Source organism: Diadema antillarum, unplaced genomic scaffold, assembly GCF_040938485.1.
Source record: "Diadema antillarum isolate AM-2024a unplaced genomic scaffold, OU_Dant_1.0 scf00000004, whole genome shotgun sequence".
NCBI lineage: Eukaryota > Metazoa > Echinodermata > Echinoidea > Diadematoida > Diadematidae > Diadema > Diadema antillarum.
Window position 1 is genome coordinate 2067071 of NW_027270893.1, and position 14151 is coordinate 2081221.

Here is a 14151-nt window from a genome sequence, read left to right on the forward strand (position 1 = left end):
ACGCGGTACCTCTATACAGTGTCTACTTTGGCGATGCAAAGAGGTTAGAAGCGAGAGTTCCGAGTACAGGCGTGATCAACCTGGCAATGAGACCAATGAATCCTCCGCGTTGGTTTAAGATTCGTTTTCTCTCTGCCAGAGATGTACGACGATCCGCTAATTTACGGAGTTTTCGCTTGTGCTTAGTCAAAGTTTTCTTGTGGGATTGCGACAGCTTGACATTACCGCAGATCACGTTCAAAACACATTCACAGATGGCGTCAATGAAGTTCTTGTTAGCTGTCTTGATGAGAAGTTTCCGTTGATCAGGAGAGCAGTGTGCGAGGGTCTTGAGCAGGACTGCGTGGGTCTTCACTCGGCGCGACATTTTTAACTAATAAATGACTTAATACACGAACGCGACAATTTATATCTTAGGAACATATACATATTGAACTTCACCGGGAAATATTTTCGTTCTGAGACGAAATTCTTCCGGCGTGTCTGGTTTAAGGTCTACGAATAAATAACCCCATTTATCGGCTGTGGCGTCCATAAATGCCTCTTGAAAAAACTTTGTTTTCGAGGGATACATCTGTTTAGCTAAACAAGCAATTTGTTGTTTGTCTCTACAATTTTTGAATAAAGCGTAGTACTGCGTGTTTAATGAAATAGTCCTAGACTCCTTTCCACGATGAAAGAGATTTTGAGTGATATAAATAACGCTCGCGTTTCTATGATGACAACCTTTAGTAAACAAGGCGGCTACTCTCTTGTCATCACCAGCCACATCCATTAAATCATCGATGACAAATAACACTGGTCGGGAGGGGTCGGTCAAATCATTGAAATCTGCCGGTAAATTTTCATGAAATTCAATATTCGGAAAGGATCGTGTCATTGCCGCGTAACACGGTTGATACTCCCCGTAAAACCATATAATTTTGCGAGGAGGTTGATCGATCATTTCCGAGGCATTTTTCAGTAATCTTTTCACGAATTCGGTTTTCCCTGAAAAACTCGGTCCGACCACCATACATGAAAAACTATGTTTGAGTCGGGCATCCATTGTAATTAACGGCATCAAATAGTACAAATATAGCTATATGAATAACACAATAAGATATTAAGTTCTGTAAATGAAATTAGAGCAAATGTCAAACGAAGTAAGTGAACGGAATACTCTATCATACGTGAGATGTGGGTTCAGTTAAGTTTCTTAAAAGAATAAGACGACGATATGAAGCAAACTGTTAAAACTACGCGGTATATTCAAGAACAACATAACGGTATAATGCGCTGCAATCAAGCGCCCGCGAAAGAACTGACATCGGGGATAACGTCAGTTTTATTTAAGGAAAAATCAAACCCATCCGTTCCATTTGACAAATGGGCATCTCTAGTGAGCAAAGACTCGAGATAAAACAATAGAAAGAAGAGAAATACAAAAAGCGCCAAACAAAATACATTTGTACCAGCATTGGTACTTTTCAGTACATTTCTGAGCACTGTGGACATATATGATGCGCGCGACTTATCCATGATTTCCTAGCAACGACAATGCCAGCGGTAGGTACAGAGCTGATGAGAAAGTACCACCTTCTGCGACAATGTATAAACAGCGAATGATTGGCAATTAGACACATTGAGGTCTTTATAAGCGAGGAATGTCCGCGTGTCCATAAGGCAGTGTCGTGCCACCTGGTAATCTAACTCGTTTCGTGAAGACTACCCTGTAGTCTTTTTTTCTCTCGGAAGTGTACACGGACTTGCTTTTTACGTCTCTGAGAATTCTATTTTCCACAATAGTCTTCAGACATCCCGGTTCACCTTGTATCAATTCGCGCATAGAGTCATGGTTTATAACGAGGGAGTTTGCCTCGTTCAAGGTAAATCCACGCACCTTACACACGGTGTTGCCTTTGTTGGTGCGATAACTATAGTTCTTAGGACCACCGCAAAGCCAGGTTTGAATGAACTCGCCTTCACCAAGTTCATCCGTCAAGTCACCAACGAAATCGCCGGTTTTGGGGTCGTGATGTTGTACTGTTGGGTCTGTTCTAAAGACTACACTATCAGTGTCGTAATACAAGACCCTATCGTTCAGCCTCTGCAAGACAGAATACAATTTCAGTCGTGCCAATGCCGTCGTGAAACTGGCTATTATGATATTTGTGTTGACGTTGTGGTCCACGAAGCCTTCGGTCATTTGCACCTCCTTCGACGCATTCCCATTATGGATCTCTCTTAGTTGACGTTGAATCAGACGGTCTAGTTGACGGCTATCGGGACAATTTCAGCGCTGTTGGTAGCGTGCACGGTAGATAGCAGCGTTCAGGATCTTTGATATCATTTGCAGCTTTTTGAAATCGTCGACCGGTAGCGTTATGCCTTTTTTGGTTGGAAAATGCTTGCCTCCCAATGTGAAAAATTCTCGGATATCAACGTAGACATTTTCCTTGAAGACTTTGACCGTTACGTATCTGATTTTCTTCGGCGTTGTGTTAATGGGGAATTTGCATACGTCGTAGCCATCACAATTTGTACCCATTTTGCTCGTGTTCCAGACACCTGCCTCGTCGGTTCCAGACGCTGTCTTGTCTTTGTCAATTTGTCCATTTCCAGACGCGTTGATTGTATTGCCATCTCCCCTAAAATCACGATCGCGACGTTGTTCTTGTTCCATTATCCCGACTGGTTCGGAGTTGGCCATAGTGTCTATTTGAAGCTCACCTCTGCTGGCTTCGTTATCCATGCCTGGCAGTGCTGCCGTTGAACGAGTATCGTAGGCATTGCCGTAGTATGAGAACATGTTGACAGCTTTTCACGTAGCAATTCCTTCAGGGTATTCGAATGCTCCGTTCTTTTCGGAGCTGAGTTTTTATATCCCCATTCCGAAACTATTCTTAGTAACTGTACGTCGCTTTCCAAAGTTATGCGATGATGTCATACTTTTTAATATTTCTGTTGTCATTATGTATTTCTCCATTTTGTATACATTACCCTGTGATTGTGCAAGGATCGGTCAGAGAGCATGTCCGAACTCGTTACGGGCTCGAGTCCCATTTTTATGTATTTCTTTATTTTATAAGTTCTTTTGTCTTTGATTGCGCAAGCGGCGGTCAGAGGCCACGTCCGAACTCGTCACGGGCTCGAGTCCCATTTTTATGTATTTCTTTATTTTTAAAGTTCTTTTGTTATCGATCGGGCGAGCGTTGGTCAGAGGACAGGTCCGAACTTGTCGGAGTGACGTCATCAAACAAACAAATGTCATGAATACGATTGCAATCGTCATTATGACCATTTCGACCATTGCCTTCGAAAATATCTCTCGATGTGAGAACAAAAGAATATGATGAAACAATGACGCGGATTCTTAAAACAATAGCATATTTTTCATAATTCATTCTTCATATTTCATATCGATCCATAAATATTCATATTTCATAAGCATCATTCATCATATTTATAATTCATATCTCATGAATATTCATCTTTCATTTTTCATATTTCATACATTCTTTTGTTCTTTCCAATTTCTATTGTTATGCAAATATCCATAATTCATATCTATTATCATAATTCATCGATTTATCATAATTCATATCATAATCCATCTTTTTATCATAAATCATATCATAATCCATATTTTTATCATAAATCATGCCATAATCCTTCTTTTTATCATAAATCATATCATAATCCATATTTCATAATTCATAATTCTTTTGTCTTTTCATATTTCTTTTGTTCTAGAACAATAGAAATATGAATCATATTTTTATGACGCTATACGTACACCTATACTACTAAGGCCGGTCAGTATTCGGGATCAGACTATTTTGCCCTACTGTGGCAAAAGGAAGCAAGGGACATTTTTATGAATATTGACTTTTTTATTAATTTGGTATATCTAAGGCAAGCTCTATATTTAAGTGAAAAATCCAAAAGTTACAATTTTGACTCATTTCTGAGATATCCGGGTGGCAAAAGGAAGCAAGTGCACGAAATTGCATGAAAAAAAATGGCAAAAGGAGGCACTAACAACCTCATGATATGATTGTCACTTATTTCCCTTTGCCAAATCATTTATATTTACACGATATCTAAAATACTTTGGCAAAAGGGAGCAAGTAACATCCTTACGATATGATTGTCACTTGCTTCCTTTTGCCATTTTTCTATGTTTGCTACAAATCTATAATACTTTGGTAAAAGGAAGCAAGTTACATAATATTGAGTTTCTATGGGAATATCAAAATTCTTCGATTGTCATAAATGTATCACCATATGACTTGCACGAATACCGACATTATTTCTTATCACAAATTTCCATGTTGAAGGGCCTACCCAAAAACATATTTTCTTCATTAATTTTGTAGCATTTGTACTCAATGCCACTTGCTTCCTTTTGCCAAAGTATATAGGGCAGTAGTTCAACAGGGGTATACATAATGATATAGCTGAAGCTTCGATCACACAGTTTGCCTATACACCAAGCAGTTTTCCTTCTTGCATAAGCTGTATATATGAGTGAGGTATTATCTGTCAAAAGGCTGTTCCATGGATGATGGTGATGTTCAACAGTGGCTAAAGGGCTGCTGAAGGTGGATATTTTTTTTTCATTTATATGTTTTATTGATTTCCACCATTGGCATACAAAGTTAAATCATTTCTAATTATGGTATAGACGTACTACAGCATACGTCTAATGTTTAATTCAAATGTAGGGTCTACTGTATATCGTTATGATACACAATTAGCATCTGTCTAAAAACTCGTACGAACAAACAGGACACTAACATAAAACGCCCCCCCCCCCTTTCCTTTTTTTTTTATTTTTGCCATTCTGATCTACATGGAATAGAATGGCGTACAGTAACTGCATGATACGAACCGTATTTGCAATATCTTATACAAGTGTATTCTTATGCTGCTGTAACCGCAGCCATTCATAACTTTTTTAATTCCATTTTTTTTTTCTGATTGCAGTTTCGAAGGAATTTCGTGGAAAGTCTATTATCTTTCACTCAACTTGCTCATGGTGTGACTTTGGACTGTAAAATGAAACAGCTGATGGGAATAAGAAAACTCTCTAGCTTCGAAATCCGCAATACCCGAACGTATGTGAAAAAGAATTTCAAAGAAAAATCACTATGAGCAACAAAATGGAGTCTATATCATGACGGATACGAAACTAAGTCGTACTTAGCCCCTTCTGTACCAGGGAGTCAGATGTGCACAAATTTAAAATAAATACCTATAGACAGGATATTACTGTGGTATATGCAGAGGGTTTAACCCTATTAAGCCCAAGCTATTTTGACCCCTCGCAGGCCCAAGGGGGGGGGGGGGGCACATTGTGCCCCCCCCCTATATAACTTTTTTATTATTTGATGTATCATCGTCATATTTGGCACGTGGGTAGAGTAACTCATACTCTACATGACCGTACATTTGAATTTTCACAAGGTCATCCATGGAGGGCGCTATTTACAAAAATATAAAGAAATACATAGGAAATATGCTAAAAACATGATTTTTCGGTATAATTTCTTTATCCCCATTATATATGTCTTATCATAAACCAATCATTTTCATATTTGTCACAAATGATAAGCAAGTGGAGTTTTATTAGTTGTTATGTTTGAAATTTCCCAAGGTCACCACATGGGGGCGCTATTCATATGAACATAGTGATACATTATGAGACCTGAGATGAAATGTTTGGGATGGGTACATGTATAGTTATGACATTTCATATTTGCATAACAGTGGAATTTTGAGATTGCAAATTGAAAATGATAAACTAATGATATTAGAGGCATAACTTGGGTGAAGGAATCAAAATAATTCAAAATATAAGGGCAATCTGTACAAAATATTATTGTTTTCGATTATCTCTATTATATATATTGTTTTATGCCTTTATCACATAAAAACAAAGGAAATAATAAGAAAAACTTTCCAGGACCATGATTACTTCAAATTTTGCTTCTTCAACAAATTTCAGCCAAGAAACACCCATTTCATACACTGTAATGCTGTTAAATGAAATGGGAACAGAAAAAATATGCAAAATCTGACTGACATGGTTGTCAGTTTATGGTTGCCATGGCAACCAGCAACATCAAATATAGCTAAATTATATATCAAAATGTTCGCAATAAGATTTTAGGAAAAGTCACCAAATTTGGTTGAAATCGGATTAAGGACGAAGGAGTGGCAAACGAAAATCTGGTAGGGGGGCACAATGTGCCCCCCCCCCCCCTTGGGCTTTATAGGGTTAACATGATTGGAAGAGAACGATTACGTTGGCTTTATGACGGAACAGATATTATGAGAAGTTGCACTTTAAATAATACGTGATTGGAGACGAACAATTACGTTGGCTATCTCGGGTGTTTTCGAAACTTTATGCGTAGAGTCGAGAGCGCACAAGCTGTCGACAGGGGATTGAACTGTAAACAAAACACTTGTGTGTCACACGAGCAACGCATCATCGTCACGCGGTGATATGCATCTAAAATATTGTAAGATGGTATCTGTACTGTTTGCTCATTAATGACAGACAGAGTATTAAAGAAGTGCGCCACTCTTTAAAATTATTGTTGAATACACTCTGAAGAAATTGGCAGCAAACAAGCTAATTTGATGACTTGATCAAAAATCGGATAGATGGAATTATCGGTTGTGTTCCATTACGAAACTCAGATGAGACATCCCCGGCATGACCTGCTGATTCTCCTTAAGCTGGTTTAATCAAAAGAGCAATATTCGAGATTTTAAGTTCTTGTCAATTGTTTAGCAATATGGCAAGTCCTCCTTTGAAGGGCATACTTTATAGTTATTCTACATCATTTAGTTCTGCGATAAGTTTATGCGAAGGAAACAATCTGTTAGCACGGGAACACACGATCATAAAAGCAAAAAAAAAAGTAACGATAAAAAATAATGATAACGTCGGAAACGATGATAAGATTCAGCGAGCTCTGTAAGAGTAAATGAACATCACGTCAATTGTAAATGATGATATCAATAATAATAACATCAATAATAATAACAATAATAATAAAAACAATATAATAATAATAATAATAATAATAATAATAATAATAATAATAATATTGATAAGAAGAAGAAGAAGGAGAATATAATTTATCATTATGGTAGGCCCTATTTGTAATGCCCCTTACCAGTCTCTTGGAATGCTTAAAAAAGAGACGAGACAGTGCAACATATCGTATGTGGCTGTAGTAAATTGGCGCAAAAGGAGTACAAAAGACGACATGACAAACTGGCACAAGTCCTTCACTGGGAGCTTTGCAGAAAACATGAAATACCATGTGAGAGCAAATGGTATATGCACGAACCACAGAAAGTTTCTGAAAATGATCAAGTTAAAATCCTGTGGGATTTCGATGTTCAAACTGACAATGTCATCCAGCACAGGCGTCCGGATATCATCGTCGTAGAAAGGGCTCGACAGATGTGCACAATCGTCGATGTCGCGGTACCGGGAGACAGCAGAGTAGCCGAGAAGGAGAAGGAAAAGATAGAGAAGTACCAAGACCTTGCCAGAGAGCTTCGCCGCCTGTGGAATATGAGAACGAAGGTGATCCCTATTGTCGTTGGAGCACTCGGAACAACGCCAAAGCAGCTGCGACGGCACTTGGACGATGTTGGTGTGCCAAATCGAGTGCAAACGCTCCAAAAAGCAGCATTGCTGGGGACGGCACGAATCCTGAGAAAAGTACTGGAAGTCTAAGGTTCCAGGATGGAACTTGACGTGATATTAATCTCCAAGAGATATCTTGTGAAGATAGAGATAACAAAAATAATAATATTGATAAGAAGAAGAAGAAGGAGAATATAATTTATCATTATGGTAGGCCCTATTTGTAATGCCCCTTACCAGTCTCTTGGAATGCTTAAAAAAGGCGCGCGAATTTCCTCACACAACACAAGGGAAAAAAAGACATCAAAAAAAGAAATGTATACATAGCAGCCATCTTTTAAATCAAATCCAAACACTTGCTTTATAGCGCCACGCTTATTAGAAACATCTTTGAAGAAAATATGAAAGTTGGCGATATATCCATAGTAGCATACTGAAAGCAAGAGAACACCTTATTGTAGAATTGAATCTTAGAGAAAAAAAAAAAATCACGAATACTGCAGCAAAGCGTTTCGCATTAGTGTGAAAGAGACATCTGAACCAAGTGTCAATATGGCACACAATCTGAGTTACACAGTACAAACCATGTTTTATAATGAAGTAGGTAGGGTGTGAACTTCCCCTTGACTCACCCACCAGCAACCAAAGAAAAAGTGCGGGCGCCCCTCATGATACTCGAAGAGCTGATGAGGCGAAACTCCGTTCTGCCAGTCGCACGACATGCAAGTAAATTATCGTGTCAGAACACAGAACAAGGTATACTTCGTCGTCGCGACGAGTGTTTACTGATGTCTTTGCCAGCGATTCCAACATAACACGCGCCATGCCTCTAACAGGAGCACTCCGCAAGTACACGAGCAAAGTGCTGTATCTATTATGAAGTCATTCGCAGGAGCCATATCCAGGAAGACAATTATAACAATGTAAAAGGTAGAGATTCTAGCTCCTCAATATTGCATTCGCTTGTAATTATTGATGTCATGTGACCACTTTTAAAGGTCCTGTTTACCTTTGGGAGCAGTGATTTAAAAAAAAAAAAGACGTTCCAAGATAGCACATTTAAACCATAATGTGTAGGTCAGTTGTATCTCAAAACATCCTACCATATGAAATTTACGCAATAAAGCCTACACAGAATATAAGGAGACATCACTATTTTTCTCAATAAACCATATAACTGTAGACGGTTTAGTCTATGGTTCACATTTTGCATATCTAACAATACTTATCGATTATACTGGTTCAAATTTTTACATTGGTTGTTTTCATCCCTACGTCACATTTTACAACTATTTTGAAGCAGTGTTTCATCTGCAAATTGTAAATCATGCCTTTAAAATCTGCACTGATGAGTTAGCACATCACGGGCGGTACAGCAGCAGAAGTTTGGATTATATTCGATCGACGTGGTATTACCCATGTATAGCATTTGCCATGTCCAGACGATTGGTGAGCATTAATGAGAGATGCTCACGACGCCTGCTGAATATACGTATTCTGAAATGTTACGTAATCACGGTGTTCGACTCGCACCTCCAAAATCATTCCGTTCCGTTAATTGCTTTCTAGACTGACAGTAGTCTAGCAAGAACGATTTTAAAAGGATTGTACAGTATACTGGTTGAGGTGAGGATTCAGGTATATAACATTCCTACGTGAGATAATGAGAAATATCTTATGAAATATGAAAGAGCGTGTAATTTTGAGTAGGATTCAACGTTTATTTGATGAAAATTGGTTTTAAAATGGCTGAGATATCAAAAAAGATGATAATAATAAAAGGCGACAGGCCACGCCTTTTATTAGTATCTCTTTGTTTCACCTTGTTTTTGGATATCTCGGCCATTTCAAAACCGATTTTCATCAAATAAACTTTTGATACCCCCTAAGAATTGCATGCTCTTTGACATCTCATAGAGTGTTTTCTGAATATTTCGCAGAACTTTGAAAGCTAAATCCTTACCTCGACCAGAACTGTACACACCCTTTAAAAGAATGGGGTGGTATTACAAAATGGTATCGAACACACATATTACTTCCATCACATTTCAGGGCACAAAGCAACATACAGTCAAGTCGACAAATATCGCCATCTCCATGTCTCGCCAAAATTCCATTCGTATTTGCTTTTGGAATATCTACTATTCAAAAAAAAAAAAATCGATAAATACTAATTGTCCAACTGTTTCATTTCATGCTCGATAATTGTGACTGTATAGCGTTCTGCTTGTTTCAGTCCGTTTCCTTTCATAGCGGTTAAACACACGCTCACACACACACACACACACACACACACAAACACACACACACACTGGCAAAACTTCGAGATCTTAAAAATCACGGTCTTAAACTTCCAGATCCTGAAGGGATCGTATAGTTTTAGTTCAGACCTAATTTTAGGTTTCTAGCATTTTTAGTGAGATAATGAGAAACCTCTTCTGGAATATGAAAGAGCATGTAATCCTATGAGGAATTCAATGTTTATATGATGAAAATTGGTTTTGAAATTGTTGAGATATCAAAAAAAAAAAGCGATTCTAATAAAATGTGGGACCCACACTTTAACATACGATCGTTTTTTTTTTACTTTGTTTTTGGATGTTTCAGTCATTCCAGACCCGATTTTCATCAAACCAACTTTGAATTCCTCTTAAAATGGTATGCTCTGTACTTAGTGTTTTCTTGGTATCTCGCAAAAAGTTAAAAGCCCAGCTCTCATCTCCACCAATATTGTACCATTCATTTTATCGCAATCTTAAACTTCGAGATCCGACTTAAAGGGACATTCCAGGCAATGTTCCTAATTTCACATCATGTAGTACATAAATCAACAGCTCCATGTATAGATTTGTGGAATGTATTTTGGTTCTTGAGCAGAAAAAAAAAACAATACTTTGAAAAACCTTAAACGAATGACACTGAACAAGGATGATGACATAGGAGGTTCACATATTCCAGAAATGTAGCAGTGTAATTCCATTACAATACCGCTTGCTTGCGACTTCACCTGTGTATAATCTATGCATGCCTTCTTCTTTTGTTCTGCTTCCTTGAGCCCCAATTCATGCATTCTAATGGGGAACCTGCCATGTCATCATCCTTGTTCATTGCAATTTGTTATAAATTTCGAAAATATTCTTATTTTTCATCCCAATTATCATAAATTCTGAAACTCTGTCCTCAGTAACTAATTTATGGTGGTTCAAATGTAAAAATCTGAAAATTATCCGGAGATAACTTCGCGATCTTTTGTCAGTGTCACCGTTGGCTACTGAGTGGTATTTCACGGCCAGGATGAATGCGAGGAATATTCATCGCGACGCAACATGGACAACGTAACTAACGACAGAATAATGATTATTGATACGCGACACTCGGTCCGTGGTGATGGTGATATCTACACAAGATGCCTCTGTGTGTTCACACCTGCAACCATGCACCTCCCTACTACTACAACAGTTCCCGTAAGGTGTGGTGTGGTGTGTGTGTGTGTGTGTGTGTGTGTGTGCGTGTGTGTGTCTGTGTGTGTGGGCGCGTGTATGTTGCCAATTTGTCAATGTGTAAAATTAATCTTAACTTGAGCGATTTCCCCAGTACGGTCAACATGTCAAGTCCTCAGCTACTGCAGGCAGGTGAAACAATCATTTTTAAGTATTGATACATCCAAAACTTTAAGATATGAGTACTGCTCTCCAATGAGCCAGAGAGAAGTTTAGTTCTTGGAATAGACTTTGTGCTGATATTGTAGCCTGTAGGAGGCAGCATCAGGTAACTTGAATTCTATACTCAATGATCACTGGAAACACAAGCATGAGCTTAATCCACATGACATCAATTGACCATCCGGCAATTACATCACATCGAACACTCTAATAGGCTCAGAATTGCATTTGTTAAATGCCCCTCTACACGTCTTTGACTTACGGAGGGGGGGGGGGGGGTCATCATAGGTAATTCAGGTAGGCAAAGAGAAAACAATTTCTAACAAAACCACGGCCGTGTTAAAAAAAAAAAAAAAAATATGTAAGACGTACTTGATGAGTGGTCGGGTGCATAGGGGTGCGATACTAAATAAAACTTGATGCAACAATCAACATAATCATCACAAAATTCACACAAGCTGCAGTAGCAGTAAAAGCAGAAGAATTGGAAGATCGATTTGTGAAGTGAGAGCTTACCGAATCGGTGGTTGAGTCTCAAATCCCACGAGGCTCGGGAAGTATTAACAGTCCGCTAATTCACCGGCACGGGTTCTCACCAGCAGGCGCTTTTACACCAGAATGATGCGAAAGTCATCGGGACGTCTTCCACGGGACAATGTGCACGGTTCAGAGTCTAAAAGAGCGAGAAAAAGAAGGACGGGGAGAGAGTGAGAAAGATGCGAAGTGACTAGGATGGGAGATCTTATGTATTATTCATTAGAGGGGTTTGGCGCTATTTCGCTAAATCAACGGGACATCAATGGACAGCCGACGTGCATGGAAGCTTCTATGACATCATTCTCCATTCACATAATGCGAGCTTCTTCCGATGAACCATTGTTACGTAAGACTCCTCCAAGTCCGACACAAGAAAATCCATCGATATTCTTTTCTTTGAATTCCTATTTCTGCCCTGCGTCCTGCCTTTACATCCATGCACACACTTACACACACACACACACACACACACACACACACAAAAGCACACACCGAGGCACGCACGTATAGAAATATAAACTACATCTCATTACAGTCCAGAAACAAATACAATGTACATTATGACATTTTTGCATTCAGTGGCAGGAAGGTTTAGAATAAAACAAACTGGTGTTTAACCATGACCTTTTCCTTTGAAATTCAGAAAAGACTTATAAGGAAATAAAGAATAAAAGACCAAACAAAAATCATACCAAAGGTTTGTCACATGGTTCCAATTTCCGTGTTCATAAGAATTCTAAAAATAAACTGTAGCGAAACGCTATTTATTGTCATGTTTCTTCATTGTAAGGATTCGTGATTTGTAAGGGTTTCATTTTTTTTTTTCGGTGGACATATTTAATGACAGTATCATTCGTTTCTCAGTGACAAATGAATGCAACTAATGAATATATTGCAAACAATTTGACGCCCACTGATTCATCTCTATTGGTTCCAGGGCCCCCGTCTCTCTCTCTCTCTCTCCCTCTCTCTCTGTCTTGCTATACGTATCTCGCAATCTGTCAATCTTCATCGCTATTGCAGCGAATTTATATCCACAATCGTGACACTTCTGTTGATTTAATTCAGCGCTTCTTTCAATTAATCATTTCAACGCGTTCCATGTGTTTACGGAAAGCCTATATTTTTGTTCAGCCAGGCTCCCGGACAATCCCCCAACATACATTGCCTGACAACCAGTCCGACGTACTGCCTTCAAACCTCTTGAAGACAGCACAACTTTGTGATCCACACATTGCAATTTATGGCTCTCGCATCTTGTTTGGTATCGTATAGATCTATTTGTACGCCATTAAAGTTTCACGCGGTCGTCAGCGCTCGCACTTCGCGCGGAACCGATTTATGCCTCCTGACAAAACAATTCACATAATTTGTACGGGTCTCTTCTAAACTGTCTCATGCAAGCACGCACGCACGCACACGCACATACATACAAACACACACACACACACGCACGATATTCTCTCGACAATTATGAACACATGAAAAACGACGCACGACGCACGACGCACGACGCACGACGCACGACGCACGCCGGACGCCGGACGAAGAGTGATCCCAATACAATGCAGCAGCTGCTCATTATTGTGAGCTAAAAAACGATATCAGCCCACTGACGACATCGGGAACTTTACCGGTTGCTTTTGCTTTGCTTGTTCTTTTTCTATTTCTTTTTTTCAAATTAGCTGATAATCGCAAAAAGCCATCACGGATGTGATTTACAGCGCTCTAGCCTGTCTTTCTCGATCTACAACAAAAGCCTGTCAGGGCTAGATTTATTACCTACGCGGCAAAGCAAAAGTCCAAGCTCCCTGACAGATTTAGGAGAAAGTAAGAACAATAAGAAGTGTCGCCATGAGAGTAGCATTCATCATCCTCGCTAGACACGCGATAGGTCAACGCATCCATATTGCGCGAAAAAGAAAAAAGAAAAAAACAAACAAAATCATGGCTTTAAAGGGACACTCCATACTCTGCTTCCAATTCGGTGTAAAAGATGAGGAAAGTCAAACAAACATGTAAAAACAAAAATCACTACAATTCGGACGAAGGAAAACAGTTTTCGCGGAACAGTGTGTATGTGACAAGCACGTCATCGGATAATCTACTGAGACTATGATGTCATCGTCCCACTAAATATCCACGTATAGTTGACACTTAAAGATACTGCAAACCTATCTTTCATGACTGTCAATAAGCCACACACCTTCTACCCCTTCCCTTTAAAAATTCTTACAACTCAATAACAATTGGATACGAGAAAGAAGTATGATAACTTCTTTCCGAGTACGTGGT

General features: G+C 39.0%; 1 long non-coding RNA gene across 1 annotated transcript in view; it reads right to left on the reverse strand.

Moving 5' to 3' along the window:
* The window catches only part of LOC139710025 (uncharacterized), an 83092-nt gene that overhangs the window by 41827 nt on the left and 27114 nt on the right, over positions 1-14151 (reverse strand). The window contains exon 2 of the long non-coding RNA XR_011709426.1: positions 11836-11992. This is a non-coding gene — a long non-coding RNA (uncharacterized lncRNA). The remainder of the gene's footprint in view (positions 1-11835; positions 11993-14151) is intronic.